Below are 23,096 nucleotides of genomic sequence, written 5' to 3' on the forward strand. Positions count from 1 at the left end.
TTTAAGAGTTATCACGTGAATAGACATATGCACAGCCATGTTCATTGCAGCACTGTTCACGATAGCAAAAAGATGGAAATAACCTGGATGCCCATCAACAGATGAATGGATAAACAAAATGTGGTATGTACACACAATGGAGTATTGTGCAACGATAACAACAATGAATCTGTGAAGCATCTCAAAACATGAATGAATCTGGGGGGCATTATGCTGAGTGAATAAGTCAATCACAAAAGGATAAATATTGTATGAGAGCACTACTGCAAAAACTCATGAAAATTTACATACAAAAAGAAACAATCTGATAGTTACTGGGAGCAGGATGGAAAAGCAATAAATAGGTAAGTGGAAACTTTGGTGGAGGGTAAGACAGTACACAATACTGGAGAAGCCAGCATAACCAGTACAAAGCAAGGTCATGGAGCTCCACAGACACATCCAAAATCCCTGTTGGACCAAACTGCTGGGCTGAGGGCTGTGGCAACCATGATTTCAGGGAACATCTAGCTCAATTGGCATAACATATTTATAAAGAAAATATTCACATTCTCCTTTGGTGAGTAGTGTTTGGGGTCTTAGAAGCCTGTGAGCAGCCATCTAGGATACTCCACTGTTCTCACCCCTTTGGGAGCAAGGAAGTATGAAGATAACTAATGATACAAGGGAAATATTAGTCCAAAGGACTAACGGACCATATCAACCATGGCCTGAACCAGACTGAGTCCAGTACTATGAGATGGTTCCCAGCTACCACCACTGACCGCTCTGACAGGGATCACGACAGAGGGTCCTGGACAGAGCTAGAGAAAAATGGAGAACAAAATTCTGACTCAAAATGAATGACCGGGCTTGCTTGTTAGCCTGACAGAGACTGGAGAAACACTGAGAGTATGGCCCCCGGACACCCTTTCAGCTCAGTAATAAGATCACCCCTGAGGTTCACCCTTCAGCCAAAGATTGAACAAGCCCATGGAACAAAACAAGACTAAAGGGGCGCATCAGCCCTGGGCAGGGACTGGAAGGCAGGAGAGAACAGGAAAGCTGGTAATAGGGAACACAGGGTTGAGAAGGGAGAGTGTTGACATGTTGTGGGGCTTTTTACCAATATCACAGAACAACATGTGTACTAACTGTTTAATGAGAAACTAGTTTTGCAAACCTTCATCCAAAGTACAATAAAAAAAAGAAAGAGAGAGAGAGAAAAAACTAATAAAATCCTACGGAGCACAATTCTACTCTGACACACATGGAGTCTCCATGATTCAGAATTGTCTCACTGGCAACTGATTTTATGGCAAGTGTATCTTATAAAGAACTAAAGCAAATATAAGAAGAGAAATTCTTAGTATTTTTGAAAAATTTGAATTGAAATTCCCATAGCTAAAGTAATATAAGATAAAATAAGATGAATGTATTTAACATTAGGTAAAAATTTTGTCTGCCTAGAGGTTGCCACAAAAGATTGTTACTTAGCATGCTACAACAAAGAATCTTAGAATTTTGGGTAAGCATCATAAATGGAACACAGGCAACTATGTTAACTTCCTACTGAAACCTCGTAATTATATCAGCGTAAGGAGATTTTCTACAAAGATTTATGGTTCTGAACAAGACAAAATAAGTGTATTCTATCTTATTCCTCCCACTAATTATATCTAAAACCCTGGACCAAATGCATAAAGCAACTAATAGGACTCTAAAACAGAAGAAAAGAAGGTAGGCAGGCCAGAGACCTCAGTACTCTAGGGCCAAAATGGCAGTGAGCTCCCTGGGATGACGATGAGGAGAACCATCTTTTTCATACCTACATTATCTTTAGTTAGGTCCAGATTTCATTTATGATATGATTCATTTGTGAATTTTCTCTCTCTCTTCCTCTGTATGTTTCTCTCTCCCCCACCCCCACCCCATTCCTCTTTCTTTTTTTCTCTCTCTCTCTGTCTCCTTCACAGTCTCTCTTGCTCTCTCTTTTGGATCAACCTTTTCAGAATTTACTTTAATAATTTTTTTTTAATTAACCAACTCCTGGCTTTGATGATCTTCATTTTTTTGTTTGTTTTCTTTCACTGATTTCTGCTTTCCTCTGTATTAATTCCTTTTTTTCTACTTTCTTTATGTTCATTTCTGTTTTTTGTTATCTTATTAAAATGTATGCTTAATATTTAAACTTTCAACTTTTAATCTTTTCTAATATTTTATACCTTTCTTATGGACATCTGTTAATGACCATGTGCTAGCTTCACCTAAAACAATACTTTGAAATACAGTATTTTCATAATTATGAAATTTAAAATATTTCTCCAAATTCTATTATGACCTTTCTCAACCCATGTGTTAATTTACCTCAAGCTTTAATTTCTCTTTTAATAGCCTTGTGATCACAAAATATTATATGCATGATACCAGAATTTGAGGAAACCCTGGTGTTGCAGTGGTTAAGAGCTACAGCTGCTAACCAAAAGGTTGGCAGTTCGAATCTACCGGGTGCTCCTTGGAAACCCTATGGGGCAGTTCTGCTCTGTCCTATAGGGTCCCTGTGAGTCAGAATCAACTTGACGGCAATGGGTTGGTTGGTTGGACCACTGTTTGAAGTTGTGTTAATTGTGTTAGTTAATTGTGTCATGAAATAAATTACGTCCCCCAAAAATGAGTGTATCAATTTGGCCAGACCATGAGTCCCAGTATTATGTGGTTGTCCTCCATTTTGTGATTGTAATTTTATGTTAAAGAGGATTAGGTGGGATTGTCACAATCTGATCCAATGTAAAGGGAGTTTCCCTGGGGCGTGGCCTGCACCGCCTTTTACCTCTCAAGAGATAAAAGGAAAGGGAAGCAATCAGTGAGTTGAGGATTTCATACCAGGAAGAAAGCCACACCGGAAGCAGTGCATGTCCTTTTGACCCTGGGTCCCTGCTCCTGAGAAGCTTCTCGATTAGGGAAAAATTAAGGACAAGAACCTTCCTCCAGAGCCGATAAAGAGAGAAAGCCTTCCCCTGGAGCTGACACCCTAGAATTTAGACTTGTAACCTACTAGACTGTGAGAGAATAAATTTCTCTTTGTTAAAGCCATCCGCTTTTGGTATTTCTGTTATAGAAGCACTATATAACTAAGATAATTAAAGTGAGCAGTTATTTCAACAATCATTCAGGGAGTATGAAAAATTCTCTTGGGACTAGGATAAATGTTAGGAAAAAGTATACAATGATGTTTTTGATATATCCGTAGCATTTGCTTAGCTCTCATTTTAGTTCAGCATGTCATCCTACCACAGAGTTGGCAGGAGCCCATGGGGTCATGTATTTGAGCCTATAGTAAAAAGAAGGAATCTGTATATATTTTATCTGAGACACTGTACATAATGCTACATTTTGGCATTGCACTGATCCAAAGCCCGGTGATTAATGAGTATGGTCTGTCTTTCAAATAAATTACTGAAATGAAAATTAATTCAAATCCATAAAAACTACAAATCAAAAAACCCTGTGCCAGCAGCTTTACATATATAATATCACTTAAGTGTCACAAGAGCTTTGTGACAGATTATACTATTCCTCTTTTGCCAGACAAGAACTCGGGCTCTGAATGGTTAATCATTGCTTATGATCTCACAGATAAGAAGGGAACAGGTGGTGAAAATCATACATGTCAAGCTACAAAATTCTTGAGTTTTCTCTGTATTATCTGTTGCTCTCTGCCACTTCCTGGTGTTAATTTCTTTTATTCAACAATAACATTGTTTTGGCTGTCTATAATTGCAAGGTGTTGTGCTACTTCCCATATTACAGTTTACCCTGCCACTTTTAAAAGTACAAAGACAAGGCAGCTGCTTATTCTCAAAAGCTTTGTTTTCCAAACAGTCTTCTCCTGGGAGATATGTTAAGGAAATACAGCTTTTACTCTAAGCTTGAAATATTAAATCGCATGGGAATCATAAAACAGTAGAAGAGTTTGGAAATGATTAACCATAGTGATTCCTTTGTCACTGTGCTAAGATCTACCCAGTCTCCATTTTTCAGTTAATTAGAATACAAAGGATGACTTTGAACATGCAGTTAGCTTTTATTCTCTTTGTCCTCCTTTTAATACATATGACCTAAAGCAAAAAAAAGAATGAACAAAGTTAATGGTTATGCTTCTGTGGTTGCTAGTGTGAAATCAACAAGTAATTTTCCTGTTTCAGTTAGACAAAAAGTATTTTCTGCTATAAACATTACCTTTAGGTTCTTTAAATCTAGGAATTATTACTCCTAAGTTTTTAAAAATATACTACTTTAAAATTATTTGGAATTGTTTCAAACTTATAGAAAATTTGCAAGTACAATGACAACAAAAAGGCATTTTTTTCTGTGCCATTTGAGAGTAAGTTGCCAACCTGATGCTTTACACACAAGAATACTCTTTTTTATAACCACAGTAAAAATATAAACAAAACAAAACAGTTGCCATATAGTAGATTCTGAGTCATAGTGATTCGAGGTGTATCAGAGTAGGCCTATGCTCCACAGGGTTTCCAATGTCTGTTTTTTTAGATCACCAGGTCTTTCTTCAAAGGTACTTCTGCATGGACTCGAACTATTTCGGTTAACAGCCAAGGATGTTAACCTTTTGTGCCACCCAGGGTTATAACCACAGTAAAATCATCAAATTCAGAAAATTAACGTTAATGCTTTACTACCACATACATTAATACTTTAATACACACAAATAAAATTTTGCTGAATATCATTCAAAAGTGGTTGCAGCAGTACATTTACATAGAACTGCCAGAAATTCAAGCTGGATTCAGAAGAGAACATGGAACAAGGGGTATCATTGCCTCTCTCAGATGGATCCTGGTTGAAAACAGAGAATACCAGAAAGATGTTGACCTGTGTTTTATTGACCATGCAACGGCATTCGACTCCATGGATCATAAGAAATTATGCATAACATTGCAAAGACTGAGAAATCTGGAACACTTAATTGTGCTCATGAGGAACCTGTACATAGATCAAGAGGCAGTCATTGGAACAGAACAAGGGGGTACTGCATGGTTTAAAGTCAGGAAAGGTGAGCCTCAGGGCTGTATATTTCACTACGCTTATTCAATCTGTATGCTGAGCAAATAATCTGAAAAGATGGACTGTATGAAGAACAGAGCATTAGGATTGGAGGAAGACTCATTAAAAACCTGTGATATGCAGAAGACACAACCTTGCTTGCTGAAATGAAGAGGACTTGAAGCGCTTATTGATGAAGATCAAATACCATAGCCTTCAGTATGGGTTACACCTCAACATAAAGAAAACAAAAATGCTCACAACTGGACCAATAAGCAACATCATGATAAATGGAGAAAAGATTGAAGTTGTCAAAGGTTTCATTTTACTTGGATCCACAATCAATGCCCATGGAAGTGGCAGTCAAACAATGACACATTAAAAACCAAAAAAGCCCACCGCCATTGAATTGATTCCGACTCATAGCGACCCTATAGGAAAGAGTAGAACTGCCTCACAGAGTTTCCAAGGAGCGCCTGGCCGATTCAAACTGCCGACCTCTGGGTTAGCCACCATAGTACTTAACCACTATGCCACCAGGGTTTCCATTGCATTGGGCAAATCTGCTGCAAAAGACCTCTTTAAAGTGTTACAAAGCAAAGATATCACTTTAAGGACTAAGGTGCACCTGACCCAAGCCATAGTGTTTTCAATTGCCGCATATGCATGTGGGAGCTGGACAATGACTAAGGAAGACCGAAGAAGAACTGATGCCTTTGAATCATAGTGTTAGTGAAGAATACCGAATATACCATGGAGTGCCAGAAGAACGAACAAATCTGTCTCGGAAGAAGTATAGCCAGAATGGTTCTTAGAAGCAAGAATGGTGAGACTTCATCTTATGCGCTTTGGAGAAACCATTCCCTGGAGGGGGACACCATGTTTGGCAAAGTAGAGGGTCAGCAGAAAACAGGAAGACTGTGAATGAGATGGATTGACACAGTGGTTGCAACAATGGGCTCAAGCATAACAACTATTGTGAAAATGGCAGCATTTCATTCTTTTGTACATAAGGTCATTATAAGTCAGAACCAACTAGTCAGCACCTAACAACAACAATGTTGTCTCATCTTCAAAACCACTTCAAGTTTCACCAACTGCCCCAGTAGACCAGAAAACCAAACCAGTTGCCATTGAGTCAATTCTGACTCACTCTGAGGGAAAGAGTAGAACGGTCCCCTAAAGTCTCTAAGGCTGTAATCTTTATGGAAGCAGGCTGGCACATCTTTTTCCAGTGGAGTGGCTGGTGGGCTCGAACAATCCAACCTTCATTAATAGCCAAGCGCTTAATCACTGTGCCACTCGTGCTCCTCAATTGCCCCAATAGTGTCCTTTATAGCAACAACAACAAAAGTCCAGTTTAAAATCATCTGTTAAATTAGGTTCCATATCTCTTTAATCTCCTTCAGTTTGAGGCAGTACCTCATCTTACCTTGACTTTCATGACCTTGACACTTTGAGGAGTATAGGCTTGTAGTTTTGTAAAATGTCCCTTGATTTAGGTTTTCCCAATGTTTTCTTTTGATTAAGTTCATCAGGAATATCTTAGAAGTGATGTTGTATTCTTCTTTGTGCATCTTGTTAGGTGATATTCTTGGGCTGGTCAAGATATCTTCCCTTTCAGGAAGGAAAAGTTGAAAAATGAATCTCATACCGGCACTGTACTTGATGTTAAATTATTGAAAGTTTCTTCTTGATATTGGGGGGAAAAAAAAAAAAGGTACATCTATTACCATTTTTTCCAGTAGTGCCATGGAAAATTTACCTGGTATAGGTAAGATTAAAAATAAACACAATGTCTAAGAATTGAAACAGAAGAAAAATTAAAATTATCAGATGATACGTAAGTATAAAATCCAAAAGAATGTAGAGGTAATTTCCTTAATTAAAAAAAAAAAAAAGATTATTGATAAGCAATATACAGAATTTTTCTCACTATATAGGGCAACTTTTGGGGATATTAATTTTGATATTCTGATTACCATGGTGTCTGCAAGTTTTCTGTACCCCAGGGTTAATATTCTTCTCATTGTGCTCAATAAATATTTTGGTGGGGGGAGGGACCTAAATACTTTTTCAATATTCTATTTTCTGTCGAACTTTCAAATAACTAATTTTAAAATAGATATCCATATGGAGTAAAATTCCCTATTTTGTTCAGGGAGTTATGCCCTACTATAATCATTATTTATTTGGATGCTCAAATTGTTCTGTATTTAGTCAATGGAGCCCCTTCAAGGTAACTTCTGGGCCTTTGTGTTATGTCTCAGTTTTTTTTGAACAAGTTATTCTAGTTTCATCTGGAAAATTTTTCTGCGTTAGCCTTGGAATCAGCCATTTCTCCAAGCAGCTCTGGTTTGTAGAAATTAAGGTCTGGTCCCTAGATGACGTGATTATTGCTACTGGGATGTCATTGTTTCCTGGCTTTTTCAGTGGGTGGTGAATAAATGTGTGTCTTTACACATATGTATTTACCACATGTATACATCTATATTTTTTTCTATCTCTATATATTAACAAGCATTAATTCACATCATTCTTACCCATCACAAGAGTTCCCTCTAGTTTCCGCTTTTGATATTTTTGACTCTCTTCTTTGACAGTGAGAAATCTACTTCTCACTGCCTTTAATACCTCTACTTATCTAATCAATCCTCAGTGTGTAGCCATTGCCACTTCCCCTCCCGCTCCCCTTTACACCACTGGGCTCTGACTCCCTGTGCAGAGCCAGGCATTTTAGGCAGATGGCCTCCTCATGCCACAAGTTCTCAGACACTTTGTGCAGGGCACATCTGTGCACATACATAATGTTCACTCCAGTGCATCTGCCTGATAACCTCTGAGGCACAGGTCCTCCAATGTCACACAACTTCCCCAAGGGAGGGCCACCCAATACTTGTGGACTAATTGCCCATGAAGGGAAGGAAGGGGGAAAGAAAGGAAAAGAGGAAAAGAAAGATAAAATATAATGTTAAAACATAGCAGGACATAGTATTGGGTGCATATTTGTTTCTGCCCAGATTGGAATGCCAGAATTATATATTATATATGGTCATGACTTTCAAGAATTAATTTAAATTGTAATTAATATGAATATGGAAAACTCCGTAGTACCTAATGATCTTAAAAATTATTCCTTGAGTATAGATACGGAAGACTTCTTCCTAAATGCTTACACACACAGACACATTTTGAAAGACATCAACAAATAAGTGCGTTGTTTTCTTGTTCTAAGAATCATTTTTCTTTGTAAAGAGTAACTATTATATTTTTCTTACAAAATCTACATCATCTGTGAATCACAAAAGGCTTTCTAGTCTCATAGGTTTCTGATGGACAATAACCATATTGCTATAAGGAAGATACACAGAGTTAAACAACAGAATAAGAAACAATACATCATACAAACCTGATCTTGTGTGTCTATGACACATCAATTTTTAAATTGTGCATTGTCAACACTATGCAGTGTTTCTTAGAAAATCTGAGAAATCAGTTGTAAAATTATAAGTAAATTTCAGAATAGTCAAGAAAATAATAAAATCTAAAAGTATATATCCTGAAAATACAAATCTGATTTAGTTTAACCAAAAAAAAAAACAAAAGAAACCCATTGCTGTCGAGTTGACTCTGACTCCTAGTGACCCTATAGGACAAAGTAGGACTGTCCCATAGGGTTTCCAAGGACCACCTGGTGGATTCAAACTGCCAACCTTTCGGTTAGCAGCTGTAGGTCTTAACCACTACGCCACCAGGGGCTCTGATTTGGTTTAGTTCCTGCTTATACTTTTTCTTCCTTGTGATCCTATGAGAGATATTACTTGTTTTACTTTTTTTTTTTTTCTTCTCTAAACTGGCCTAAGAGCCTTCATTTCACTCTCTTACCCACGCTCTTTGACTTTATGGAATAAGGTTTGTTAACCAACATCAAACATGCCAAAATATACAGCGCCTGACTACAAAATATCACAGAGAGGCAACGTAGCCTAAAAGAAGTATCATGGGCTTAGAGTAAGAAGATCTGCTCCTTGAGCACGCTACTTAATATCTGATGAGTTTAACTTTGTATGTGTTTAATGTGTAAATAGAAGAATTAAAATATCTATTTCTTATATAGTTATAGTATATGTTAAGTGTCTAGCTCACAGTCTGGCACATTTCCTTGATTTTAGCTAATTTTTTTCTTTCTAAATATGCTAACACCAGCAATTTACTTTTCCATTATTTCCCTTTTTCTTTATTATCTGCCCTATTGTCAGTTTCACTCTGCTCACCTGGCTGACCTAACTGGTAGACCTGTGTATTTGAACTCTAATTCTAGTGAGAACTCTGAATGCCTTTTTTTCTGTTCTCTTCATGTCTACAAGTATAGAGGTCAAGGACATGAAAGAAAGAGAGAGGGAGAGAGAGAGAGATATCACAACTAACTGCCTGTACAGGCCAGATACGAATACACACAAAAATGTAAACAAGATCATTTAAAAGTCTGGCAGATTGAAATGTAGCAAACCAGCCAGTTTGCTACATGGCTCCAGCAAATTTATAGAATTGCTGTTTTTAAGTGCACCTGAGTTGATCCCCAACTCATGGCAACTCCATGCACAACAGGGCCAAACATTGCCCGGTTCTGCACCATCCCCATGAATATGTGCGAATCAGATCATTGTAATTTATAGGGTTTTCATTGGCTGATTTTTGGAAGCAGATTGCCAGGTCTTTGTCTCAGTCCTTCTTACTCTGAAGCTCTGCTGTGTCAGGTGGCCGGGTGGATATGGCACTGGTTAATCTATGAAAGACTTCTGAGAAGATTACATTTATTTTCAGACCTGAAACATAAAAAAGGGCTATTCATGCAGAGAGAGGAACATATTCTAGGCAGTGAAAATAGTGTGAGAAAAGATGCATGGCATTTATATTGTATTTTGAAAACTTGTCATTCTGTAGATAAGGCCACAATCCAGAAACCACCCTTATCTGAGAGGAAAGGCCAGGGGAGGTGACATAGGTCACTTGTAGGACTTGAAAGTTTGCTACATTGGACAACTACCTACCCTCTCTATCTTTGATTCTTTTCCTTCTCCAAGGTAAAACATAACTGGGGTAAGGTGTGGGTTTTTTCCCCCCAAATTTTCATATTACAAGGCAACATGAAATAATCTGTGAAATAAGTAATGTGAGCAATAAAATATTCAGAATCCAGAGTTAAAGTATATGGCTTAGTCAGTAAACCTTGGCAAGCATAATAATTAAATTTTTATTGAAGTAGAAAAATATTTTCCCATTTAGGAAGGGGCAGTTAATCTTTTGCCTCACAAAAAAAGAAAGAAAATACAAAGTACAGATACACAAACACTAATTTTGTAAGTAGTTTCCAGGGACTTATTAAAAATAGTCTTGGAACTCAAGTGGCATTTTAAATGCCTAACTTTATAAGTTCTGCTGAAGATCATTATAAGGAATTAGCATGTATAAAAAATGGCATATTTGTATTGTTCCAAAACTGGGGGTCTTTTCAATATACCTGACGCATTTTCTTTTAGTTTCTATTTTTAAATAAAAGCCTTAAATTCATGAGGGAAAGTGCATATAATTATATACAAATGTTTCCAAAAACAAATCTAACAAAATTCTTCTAGCAAACTTTTATAGACATACAAAATTAGATGAGATTTTCAGTGGGATATTGTTGTAAAATAAAGTTCTTTTCACATTCCTGCTATTTAGTTCATACATGTAATAACTAAATGATATGAAATACAGGCATACCTCAGAGATACTGTGGGATCAGTTCTGGACCACTGCAATAAAGCGAGTCACACTGATTTTTTGGTTTCCGAGTGCATATAAATATTATATTTACACTATATTGTAGTCTGTGTGCAATAGCATTATATCTAAAAAACCACGTACATACCTTCATTAAAAATACTTTAATGCTAAAAAATACTAAACTTCATCTGAGCCTTCAACAAGTCGTAATCTTTTTGCTGGCGGAAGGTCTTGCCTCTATGTTGATGGCTGCTGACTGATCACAGTGGTGGTTGCTGAAGGTAGGGGTGGGTGTGGCAAGTTCTTAAAATAAAACAACAATGAAATTTGTAGCATCAATCAACTCTTCCTTTCATGAAAGATTTCTCTGTAGCATGCGATGCTGTTTGATAGCATTTTACCCACAGTGTAATTTCCCTCAAAATTGGAGTCTGTTGTCTCAAACCTGCTGCTACTTTATCAACTAAGTTTATGTGATACTCTAAATATCTTGTTGTCATTTCAACAAAGTTCACAGCATCTTCACCAGGGGTAGATTCCATCTCAAGAAACCACTTTCTTTGCTCCTCCCTAAGAAGCAATTCCTCATCTGTTAAAGTTTTATCATGATGTCACAGTAATTTAGTCACATCTTTAGGCTTCACTTCTCGTTTTAGTTCTTTTGTTATTTCTACCACATCTGCAGTACTTCCTCCACTGAAGTCTTGAACCCCTCGAAGTCATCCATGAGGGCTGCAATCAACTTCTTCTGAACTCCTGTTAATGTTGATATTTTGACTTCCTGCCACGTTGTGGCTGGTTTGATCTTCTATCCAGACCATAAACTTTCTCCATATCAGCAATAAGCCTGTTTTGCTTTCTTACCATTAGTGCGTTCACTGGAGTAGCACTTTTAATTTCCTTCAAGAACATTTCCTTTGCATTCACAAATTGGCTAACTCTTTCCGCTTGTCTCAGCTTTTGAGATGCCGTCTTCACTAAACTTAATCATTTCTAGCTTTTGATATAGACTAAGAGACCTATGACTCTTCCTTTCACTTGAACACTTAGAGGCCATTGTAGGGTTATTAACTGGCTTAATTTCAGTATTGTTATGTCTTAGGGAATAAGAAGATTGGAGGAGAGGGAGAGATGGGGAAATTGGCAGTTGGCAGAGCAGTTAGAACACACACATTTATCAATTAAGTTCGCCATCTTCTATGGGCGGGTTCATGGCATGCCAAAACAATAGTAACATCAAAGATCACAGATCACTGTAACACATATAATAACAATGAAAGATTTTGAAATATCTCCAGAATTACCAAAATGTGACACAGAGACACAAAGTGACCATATGCTGTTAAAAAAGTGGCACTGATAGACATGCTGTATGCAGGGGTGCCACACACTTTCAGTTTGTAAAAACCTGAGAAGTGCAGTAAAGCAAAGCACAATACAAATGAGATAGGCCTGTATATATATATAAAAAACCCATATATATATATATATATGGCTCACATAAAAAATCCTTTTGAAATGCCATTGAAATTTTGATTTATGTACGTGGTCAAATATCACAGCATATAAAGAGAAAAGCTATGGTATTATCATGCAAGTTCATATAAGAATAGTTACAAGATTTCTCACTCTACAATTAACATCAAATGGTTCCCGTAATTTTCTGTTATTCTCCTGATGTAAATACATATATAAACATTCATGTAACTAAATACTAAGTTAGATTTAAGTTGTTTATAACCTCTATGTTTCTAAAAATGTTTTTTCCTATAAGTAACATACTGCAAAGAACAAATCTTAGGTTTCCTATAAAATACACATGCTTTTACTATATAATCAATTAAAAAATAACTTCAGCTTCTATATACAGTTGGTAGAATACCATATTGCAGCTTACTCTTGAACAATAGCTCCTCTACTACATTGGCTCTATTATGCTGAAACAGTTCAAACAAGTAATCTTTTAGGCAAAATAACACTAAAGTATAAATATAAAATAAAAGCCATGAAAGGAAGATTAATCTTCTCTAAGTCAATAAGCTTTGAATAAAATATACTTGTATGATATATTATTTTGCAAATGTCAGACTATGATTAAATATATAGCTCACTTAGCAAGATATGCAAATGAGCAAAGTCCAATAGATAACTTGACCTTCCTAATTGGTAATTTACATAACAGTGTCAAAAATCTAGAATAGTTATGAGATAATCTGTGAAATATGTAATGTGAACAATAAAATATACAAAATCAAGAGCTAAAGTATGTAGCTTAGTCAGTAAACCTTGACAAGCATAATAATTAAACTATTTACTGAAATAGCAAAATATGCAAAAAGAAAAAAAACAATCTTATTAAACTGTGACATTAGATCATCAGTGGATAGTTTCAGTTTGATTTAGAAAACAAGCTATTAGAATGATCTATGCTGCTCCATCAGCAAATTATGTACCTCGATCACTGAGCTATATGAAAAATTAATTGGCTAAGTATGGGATTTTATGATTGCAACACAGGAGATTCATTTTGATACTAAAGAGTTTATAGTCCTGATTTGAAAATCTTAAATGGCCTCTTACAGCTTTTTGTAGCTTGCTTCTATTAAATTTCATTCAGACCCCTTTTTCTCCCTTTTTTAGCAAATGTTGACTGATTTTGTGGGCTATAAAATTAAATGCTATAATAAAAACAAGTAACAATAAAAAGCTGCTTTGAGGATTTCATGTCTGGGTATGCTCTCCTAATTTGTACCATACTATTTTTTTTATCCTTCCATCATATACAAGCAAGCAACTGGAGAAAATACATGAAACAAATGTTTTCAGGCCTGAACAATAAGGATTCTAAGACTGTCATCCCCGAGAAACTAGAAAATCATATAGTGAACTCCATGATATCATTAGCTCTGTGAATAGGAATAATTTCTCAACCACAGAGCAGCACCCTAGGGATTAAGAGAAATGCAATTGTCCCCCTGAGTTAAAGAAGCACAGATCTGGGTTCAAATCAGCTGAAACACAACACAAGACTGGAGAGGTTGTGCAGAGAGGATAACCTGAATTTTGTGTAAGGATTCTGTATGAGAAATTGACTGAGGGTTATGCTAAGTATTTGCAGGTGACACTACCAGAAACTTACAACACAGTAGGTGCTTTGGAGTTAAGAAGTGAACAGAGAAACTAGGAATCAAGTGTTCTGTTGTTAATTGCCTTACACTTGGCTCCAAGTCATGACAATCCCATGTACAAAAACAAAACGTAAAGTAGCCCTGCACCACCTTCATGATCACTGGTGAGGTAGAGGCCATTTTTGTTTTTTGAGTGTATTCCAACCTAGGGGGCTTGTCTTCCAACACTATATTGGACAATATTTCTGTTAAGGTTTATAGGGTTTTCGTTGACTAATTATTGGAAGTAGATCACTAGACCTAGTTTGTCTTTAGTATGAAAGCTCCACTGAAACCTGTTCACCACGGGTGACTGCTGGTATTTGAAATACCAGTGCGGGGCTTCTAGCGTCATAGTAGCACCCAAGCCACCACACTACAACAAACTGACAGATAGGTGGTGGAGAGATCAAGTAGTACCAAGGAATACTGGAATCCTGACCTGCAAGGGTGGAGAGACCACATTAACTCCCCATTAGCACCTTTGTATACACCTGATATGCTAGAAAGATCAACCTATAGGAATAAGTACCGTACCTTAAAAAATTGTCATTAACATTATTGAATATATTGTATGCACCTGGTATATTAGAAAAACCAATCCATAGGGATAACTTTTTGTTGTTAAGCGTCATAGAGTCGGTTCCAACACATAGCGATCCTATGTACCACAGAGGTAAATACTGCCTGGCACTGTGCCATGCTTGCAATTGTTATTTTGCTTGAGCCCATTGTTGCAGTCGCTGTGTCAGTTCATCTCATTGAGGGTCTTCCTTTTTTCTGCTAACTCTGCACGATATCCTTCTCCAGGGATTGATCCCTCCTGACAACATGTTCAAAATTATGTGAGATGCAGTCTCACCAACCCTCCTTCCAAGGAGCATTCTGGTTTTACTTGTTCCAAAACAGATCTATTCATTCTTCTGGCAGTCCATGGTATACTCAGAATTCTTCACCAACACAATAATTCAAAGGCTTCAATTCTTCTTCTGTCTTCCTTATTCATTGTCCAGCTTTCACATGCATATGAGGCTCCTGAAAACACTATGGCTTGGGTCAGGCACACCTTAGTCTTCAAGGTAACACCCTTGATTTTCTACACTTTAAAGAGGTTCGTTGCAGCAGATTTGCCCAGTGCAATGCGTCTTTTGATTTCTTGACTGCTGCTTCCATGGCTGCTGATTGTGGATCCAAGTAAAATGAAATCCTTGACAACTTCAATCTTTTCTCTGTTTATCATGATGTTGCTCATTGGTCCAGTTGTGAGGATTTTTGTTTTCTTTATATTGAGATATAATCCATACTGAAGGCTGGGGCCTTTGATCTTCCTCAGTAAGTCCTTCAAGTCTTCTTCACTTTCAGCAAGCAAGGTTGTGGCATCTGCATAACACAGGTTGTTAATGAGTCTTCCTCCAATTCTGATGCCCTGTTCTTCATACAGTCCAGCTTCTCAGATTATGTGCTCAGCATACAGATTGAATAGGTATGGTAAAAGGATACAACTCTGACGCACACCTTCCCTAACTTTAAACCATGCAGTATCCCCTTGTTCTGTCTGGACAACTGCCTCTTGATCTATGTACAGGTTCCTCATGAGCACAATTAAGTGTTCTGGAATGTCCATTCTTCACAGTGTTGTTCATAATTTTCTTATGATCTACACATCCATCTGACATCAACAATGATATACACCTGACATCAGCAACGATATGCCTGGTTCCATGTCCTTTTCTGAATCCAGCCTGAATTTCTGACAGTTCTCTGTCAATATACTGCTGCAGCTGCTTCTCAGTGATCTTCAGCAAAACTCTGCTTGCATGTGCTATTAATGATATTGTTGAATAATTTTCACATTCAGTCGGATCACCTTTTTTGAGAATGGAATTAATATGGATCCCTTTCATTGGTTGACCAGGTAGTTGTCTTCCAAATTTCTAGGCATAGATAAATGAGCACTTCCAGTGCTGCATTCGTTTGTTGAAAATTCTCAACTGATATTCTGTCAATTCCTGGAGCCTTGTTTTTCGCCAATGCCTTCAGTGCAGCTTGGACTTCTTCCTTCAGTACCACTGGTTCCTGATTATATGCTACCTCTTGAAATGGTTGAACATCAACCAATTCTTTTTGGTATAATGACTCTGTATTCCTTCCGCCTTCTTTTGAAGCTTCTTGAATCACTTAATATTTTTCTCCATAGAATCTTTCACTACTGCAACTCAAGGCTTGAAATTTTTGTTCAGTTCTTTCAGCTTGTGAAATGCTCAGCATGTTCTTCCCTTTTAGTTTTATCTCCTGCTCTTTGCACATGTTTTTTGACTCATTGAACAGTAATGACTGAAGACCAGACAAGTTGTGGAATGACATCAACACCATCCATAAAGAAAGCAAAAGGTCATTAAAAAGGCAGAAAAGAGGTCCGGGAGGCGGGGCCAAGATGGAGGACTAGGTGGACACTACCGCGGATCCCTCTTGCAACAAAGACTTGGAAAAACAAGTGAATCGATCACATACATAACAATCTACGAACTCTGAACAACAAACACAGATTTAGAGACGGAGAACGAACAAATACGGGGAGACTGCGATTATTTTCAGAGCCAGGAGCCAGCGCACCAGTGGATTTTCTGGAAAAACTAGTTTCCCAGTGATGGCTCGGAGACAGCAGTCCATATCAAACCACATAAAGAAGCAGACCATGACAGCTTCTCCAACCCCCCAAACAAAAGAATCAAAATCTTTCCCAAATGAAGATACAATCCTGGAATTATCAGATACAGAATATAAAAAACTAATTTACAGAATGCTTAAAGACATCACAAATGAAATTAGGCTAACTGCAGAAAAAGCCAAGGAACACACTGATAAAACTGTTGAAGAACTCAAAAAGATTATTCAAGAACATAGTGGAAAAATTAATAAGTTGCAAGAATCCATAGAGAGACAGCATGTAGAAATCCAAAAGATTAACAATAAAGTTACAGAATTAGACAACGCAATAGGAAGTCAGAGGAGCAGACTCAAGCAATTAGAATGTAGACTGGGACTTCTGGAGGACCAGGGAATCAACACCAACATAGCTGAAAAAAAATCAGATAAAAGAATTAAAAAAAAATGAAGAAACCCTAAGAATCATGTGGGACTCTATCAAGAAGGATAACTTGCGAGTGATTGGAGTCCCAGAACAGGGAGGGGGAACAGAAAACACAGAGAAAATAGTTGAAGAACTCCTGACACAATACTTCCCTGACTTCATGAAAGACGAAAGGATATCCATCCAAGATGCTCATCGAACCCCATTTAAGATTGATCCAAAAAGAAAAACACCAAGACATATTATCATCAAACTTGCCAAAACCAAAGACAAACAGAAAATTTTAAAAGCAGCCAGGGAGAAAAGAAAGGTTTCCTTCAAGGGAGAATCAATAAGAATAAGTTCAGACTACTCAGCAGAAACCATGCAGGCAAGAAGGGAATGGGACGACATATACAGAGCACTGAAGGAGAAAAACTGCCAACCAAGGATCCTATATCCAGCAAAACTCTCTCTGAAATATGAAGGAGAAATTAAGATATTTGCAGATAAACACAAGTTTAGAGAATTTGCAAAAACCAAACCAAGGCGACAAGAAATGCTAAAGGATATTGTTCCGTCAGATGACCAATAATATCAGGTACCAGCACAATACAAGGTCACAAAACAGAACGTCCTGATATCAACGCAACTCAAATAGGGAAAGCACAAAAACAAACAAAGTAAGATTAATTCTAAAAAATAAATAAATAAACAAAATAATACACATAACAGGGAATCATGGAAACCAATAGATAAACGATCACAATAATCAAAAAGAGGGACTAAATATAGGAGGCATTGAACTGCCAGATGGAGAGGGATACAAGGCGATATAGAAGGATACAAGTTAGGTTTTTACTAAGAAAAATAGGGGTAAATAAAAAGGTAACCACAAAAAGGAATATCAATTCCATAACTCAAGAAAAAAGCCAAGAAAAACGTAACGACTCAACTAACATAAAGTTAAACATTATGAAAATGAGGATCTCACAATCTACTAAGAAAAACGTCTCAGCACAAAAAAGTATGTGGAAAAATGAAATGGCCAACAACTCACATGAAAAGGCATCAAAATGACAGCACTAAAAACTTATTTATCTATAATTACGCTGGATGTAAATGGTCTAAATGCACCAACAAAGAGACAGTGAGTCACGGACTGGATAAAGAAACACGATCCATCTATATGCTGCCTACAAGAGACACACCTTAGACTTAGAGACACAAACAAACTAAAACTCAAACGATGGAAAAAAATATATCAAGCAAACAATAAGCAAAAAAGGAGTGGCAATATTAATTTCTGACAAAATAGACTTTAGACTTAAATCCGCCACAAAGGATAAAGAAGGACACTATATAATGAGAAAAGGGACAATTGATCAGGAAGACATAACCATATTAAATATTTATGCACCCAATGACAGGGCTGCAAGATACATAAATCAAATTTTAACAGAATTGAAAAGTGAGATAGACACCTCCACATTTATAGTAGGAGACTTCAACACACCACTTTCGGAGAAGGGCAGGACATCCAGTAAGAAGCTCAATAGAGACATGGAAGACCTACTTACAACAATCAACCAACTTGACCTCATTGACTTATACAGAACTCTCCACCCAACTGCTGCAAAATATACTTTTTTTTCTAGTGCACATGGAACATTCTCTAGGATAGACCACATATTAGGTCATAAAACAAATCTTTGCAGAGTCCAAAACATCGAAATATTACAAAGCATCTTCTCAGACCACAAGGCAATGAAACTAGAAATCAATAACAGAAAAACTAGGGAAAAGAAATCAAATACTTGGAAAATGAACAATACCCTCCTGAAAAAAGACTGGGTTATAGAAGACATCAAGAAGGGAATAAGGAAATTCTTAGAAAGCAACGAGAATGAAAATACTTCCTATCAAAACCTCTGGGACACAGCAAAAGCAGTGCTCAGAGGCCAATTTATATCGATAAATGCACACATACAAAAAGAAGAAAGAGCCAAAATCAGAGAACTGTCCCTACAACTTGAACAAATAGAAAGTGAGCAACAAAAGAACCCATCAGGCACCAGAAGAAAACAAATAATAAAAATTAGAGCTGAACTAAATGAATTAGAGAACAGAAAAACAATTGAAAGAATTAACAAAGCCAAAAGCTGGTTCTTTGAAAAAATTAACAAAATTGATAAACCATTGGCTAGACTGACTAAAGAAATACAGGAAAGGAAACAAATAACCCGAATAAGAAACGAGAAGGACCACATCACAACAGAGCCAAATGAAACTAAAAGAATCATTTCAGATTATTATGAAAAATTGTACTCTAACAAATTTGGAAACCTAGAAGAAATGGATAAATTCTTGAAAAAACACTACCTACCTAAACTAACACATTCAGAAGTAGAACAACTAAATAGACCCATAACAAAAAAAGATTGAAACGGTAATGAAAAAACTTCCCACAAAAAAAAGTCCTGGCCCGGATGGCTTCACTGCAGAGTTCTACCACACCTTCAGAGAAGACTTAACACCACTACTACTGAAGATATTTCAAAGCATAGAAAAAGACGGAATACTACCCAACTCATTCTATGAAGCCACCATCTCCCTGATACCAAAAGCAGGTAAAGACATTACAACAAAAGAAAACTACAGACCTATATCCCTCATGAACATACATGCAAAAATCCTCAACAAAATTCTAGCCAATAGAATCCAACAACACATGAAAACAATAATTCACCCTGATCAAGTGGGATTAAAACCAGGTATGCAAGGCTGGTTTAATATCAGAAAAACCATTAATGTAATCCATCACATAAATAAAACAAAAGATAAAAACCACATGATCTTATCAATAGATGCAGAAAAGGCATTTGACAAAGTTCAACACCCATTTATGATAAAAACTCTTACCAAAATAGGAATTGAAGGAAAATTCCTCAACATAATAAAGGGCATCTAGCCAACAGCCAATATCACTCTAAATGGAGAGAACCTGACAGCATTTCCCTTGAGAACGGGAACCAGACAAGGATGCCCTTTATCACCGCTCTTATTCAACATCGTACTTGAAGTCCTAGCCAGGGCAATTAGGCTAGACAAAGAAATAAAGGGTATCCAGATTGGCAAGGAGGAAGTAAAGCTATCACTATTTGCAGATGACATGATCGTATACACGGAAAACCCTAAGGAATCCTCCAGAAAACTACTGAAACTAATAGAAGAGTTTGGCAGAGTCTCAGGTTATAAAATAAACATACAAAAATCACTTGGATTCCTCTACATCAACAAAAAGAACACCGAAGAGGAAATAACCAAATCAATACCATTCACAGTAGCCCCCAAGAAGATAAACTACTTAGGAATAAATCTTACCAAGGATGTAAAAGACCTATACAAAGAAAACTACAAAGCTCTACTACAAGAAATTCAAAAGGACATACTTAAGTGGAAAAACATACCCTGCTCATGGATAGGAAGACTTAACATAGTAAAAATGTCTATTCTACCAAAAGCCATCTATACATATAACACACTTCCGATCCAAATTCCAATGTCATATTTTAAGGAGATAGAGAAACAAATCACCAATTTCATATGGAAGGGAAAGAAGCCCCGGATAAGCAAAGCATTACTGAAAAAGAAGAAGAAAGTGGGAGGCCTCACTCTACCTGATTGCAGAACCTATTATACAGCCACAGTAGTCAAAACAGCCTGGTACTGGTACAACAACAGGCACATAGACCAATGGAACAGAATTGAGAATCCAGATATAAATCCATCCATGTATGAGCAGCTGATATTTGACAAAGGACCAGTGTCAGTCAATTGGGGAAATGATAGTCTTTTTAACAAATGGTGCTGGCATAACTGGATATCCATTTGCAAAAGAATGAAACAGGACCCATACCTCACACCATGCACAAATACTAACTCCAAGTGGATCAAAGACCTAAACATAAAGACTAAAACGATAAAGATCATGGAAGAAAAAATAGGGACAACCCTAGGAGCCCTAATACAAGGCATAAACAGAATACAAAACATTACCAAAAATGATGAAGAGAAACCCAATAACTGGGAGCTCCTAAAAATCAAACACCTATGCTCATCTAAAGACTTCACCAAAAGAGTGAAAAGACCACCTACAGACTGGGAAAGAATATTCAGCTATGACATCTCAGACCAGCGCCTGATCTCTAAAATCTACATGATTCTGTCAAAACTCAACCACAAAAAGACAAACAACCCAATCAAGAAGTGGGCAAAGGATATGAACACACATTTCACTAAAGAAGATATTCAGGCAGCCAACAGATGCATGAGAAAATGCTCCCGATCATTAGCCATTAGAGAAATGCAAATTAAAACTATGATGAGATTCCATCTCACACCAACCAGACTGGCATTAATTCAAAAAACACAAAATAATAAATGTTGGAGAGGCTGCGGAGAGATTGGAACTCTCATACACTGCTGGTGGGAATGTAAAATGGTACAACCACTTTGGAAATCCATCTGGCGTTATCTTAAACAGTTAGAAATAGAACTACCATACAACCCAGAAATCCCACTCCTCGGAATATACCCTAGAGATACAAGAGCCTTCACACAAACAGATATATGCACACCCATGTTTATTGCAGCTCTGTTTACAATAGCAAAAAGCTGGAAGCAACCAAGGTGTCCGTCAACGGATGAATGGGTAAATAAACTGTGGTATATTCACACAATGGAATACTACGCATCGATAAAGAACAGTGACGAATCTGTGAAACATTTCATAACATGGAGGAATCTGGAAGGCATTATGCTGAGCGAAATGAGTCAGAGGCAAAAGGACAAATATTGTATAAGACCACTATTTTAAGATCTTGAGAAATAGAAAAAACTGAGAAGAACACATACTTTTGTGGTTACGAAGCGGGGAGGGAGGGAGGGAGGGAGGGAGAGGGTTTTTTATTGATCAATCAGTAGATAAGAACTGCTTTGGGTGAAGGGAAAGACAACACTCAATACAAGGAAGGTCAGCCCAGTTGGACTGGACTAAAAGCAAAGAGGTTTCCGGGATAAAATGAATGCTTCAAAGGTCAGCGGAGCAGGGGCTGGGGTCGGGGGAACAAGGTTTGAGGGGACTTCTAAGTCAATTGGCAAAATAATTCTATTATGAAAACATTCTGCATCCCACTGTGAAGTGTGGTGTCTGGGGTCCTAAATGCCAACAAGCGGCCATCTAAGATGCATCAATTGGTCTCAACCCACCTGGAGCAAAGGAAAATGAAGAACACCAAGGTCACACAACAACTAAGAACCCAAGAGACAGAAAGGGCCACACGAACCAGAGACCTACATCATCCTGAGACCAGAAGAACTAGTTGGTGCCCGGCCACAATCGATGACTGCCCTGTCAGGGAGCACAACAGAGAACTCCTGAGGGAGCAGGAGATCAGTGGGATACAGACCCCAAAATCTCATAAAAAGACCATACTTAATGGTCTGACTGCGACTAGAGGAATCCCGGCGGCAATGCTCCCCAGACCTTCTGTTGGCACAGGACAGGAACCATCCCCGAAGACAACTCATCAGACATGAAAGGGACTGGTCAGTGGCGGGGAGAGAGATGCTGATGAAGAGCGAGCTAATTAAATCAGGTGGACACTGGAGAGTGTGTTGGCAACTCTTGACTGGAGGGGAGATGGGAAGATAGAGAGAGAGGGAAGATGGCAAAATTGGCACGAAACGAGAGACTGAAAGGGCTGACATCAATAGGTGGAGAGCAAGTGGGAGAAGGGAGTAAGATGTATGTAAACTTACATGTGACAGACTGATTGGAATGATAAATGTACACTTGAAGCTTAATAAAAATTAATTTAAAAAAAAAGTAAATACATTAAGAACATGTGGGACAATTTCAAATGGTTTAACATACATTTAAGAAGAGTTCCAGAAAGAGTAGAATGTGAAAATGGGGCAGAGAAAATATTTTAAAAGAATGGTCAAATATTCCCAAAGTTTATTAAAGTCAAATAAACAAGCCA

The sequence above is a fragment of the Elephas maximus genome, chromosome 5 (genome assembly GCF_024166365.1).
Source record: "Elephas maximus indicus isolate mEleMax1 chromosome 5, mEleMax1 primary haplotype, whole genome shotgun sequence".
In the NCBI taxonomy this organism is placed as follows: Eukaryota; Metazoa; Chordata; class Mammalia; order Proboscidea; family Elephantidae; genus Elephas; species Elephas maximus.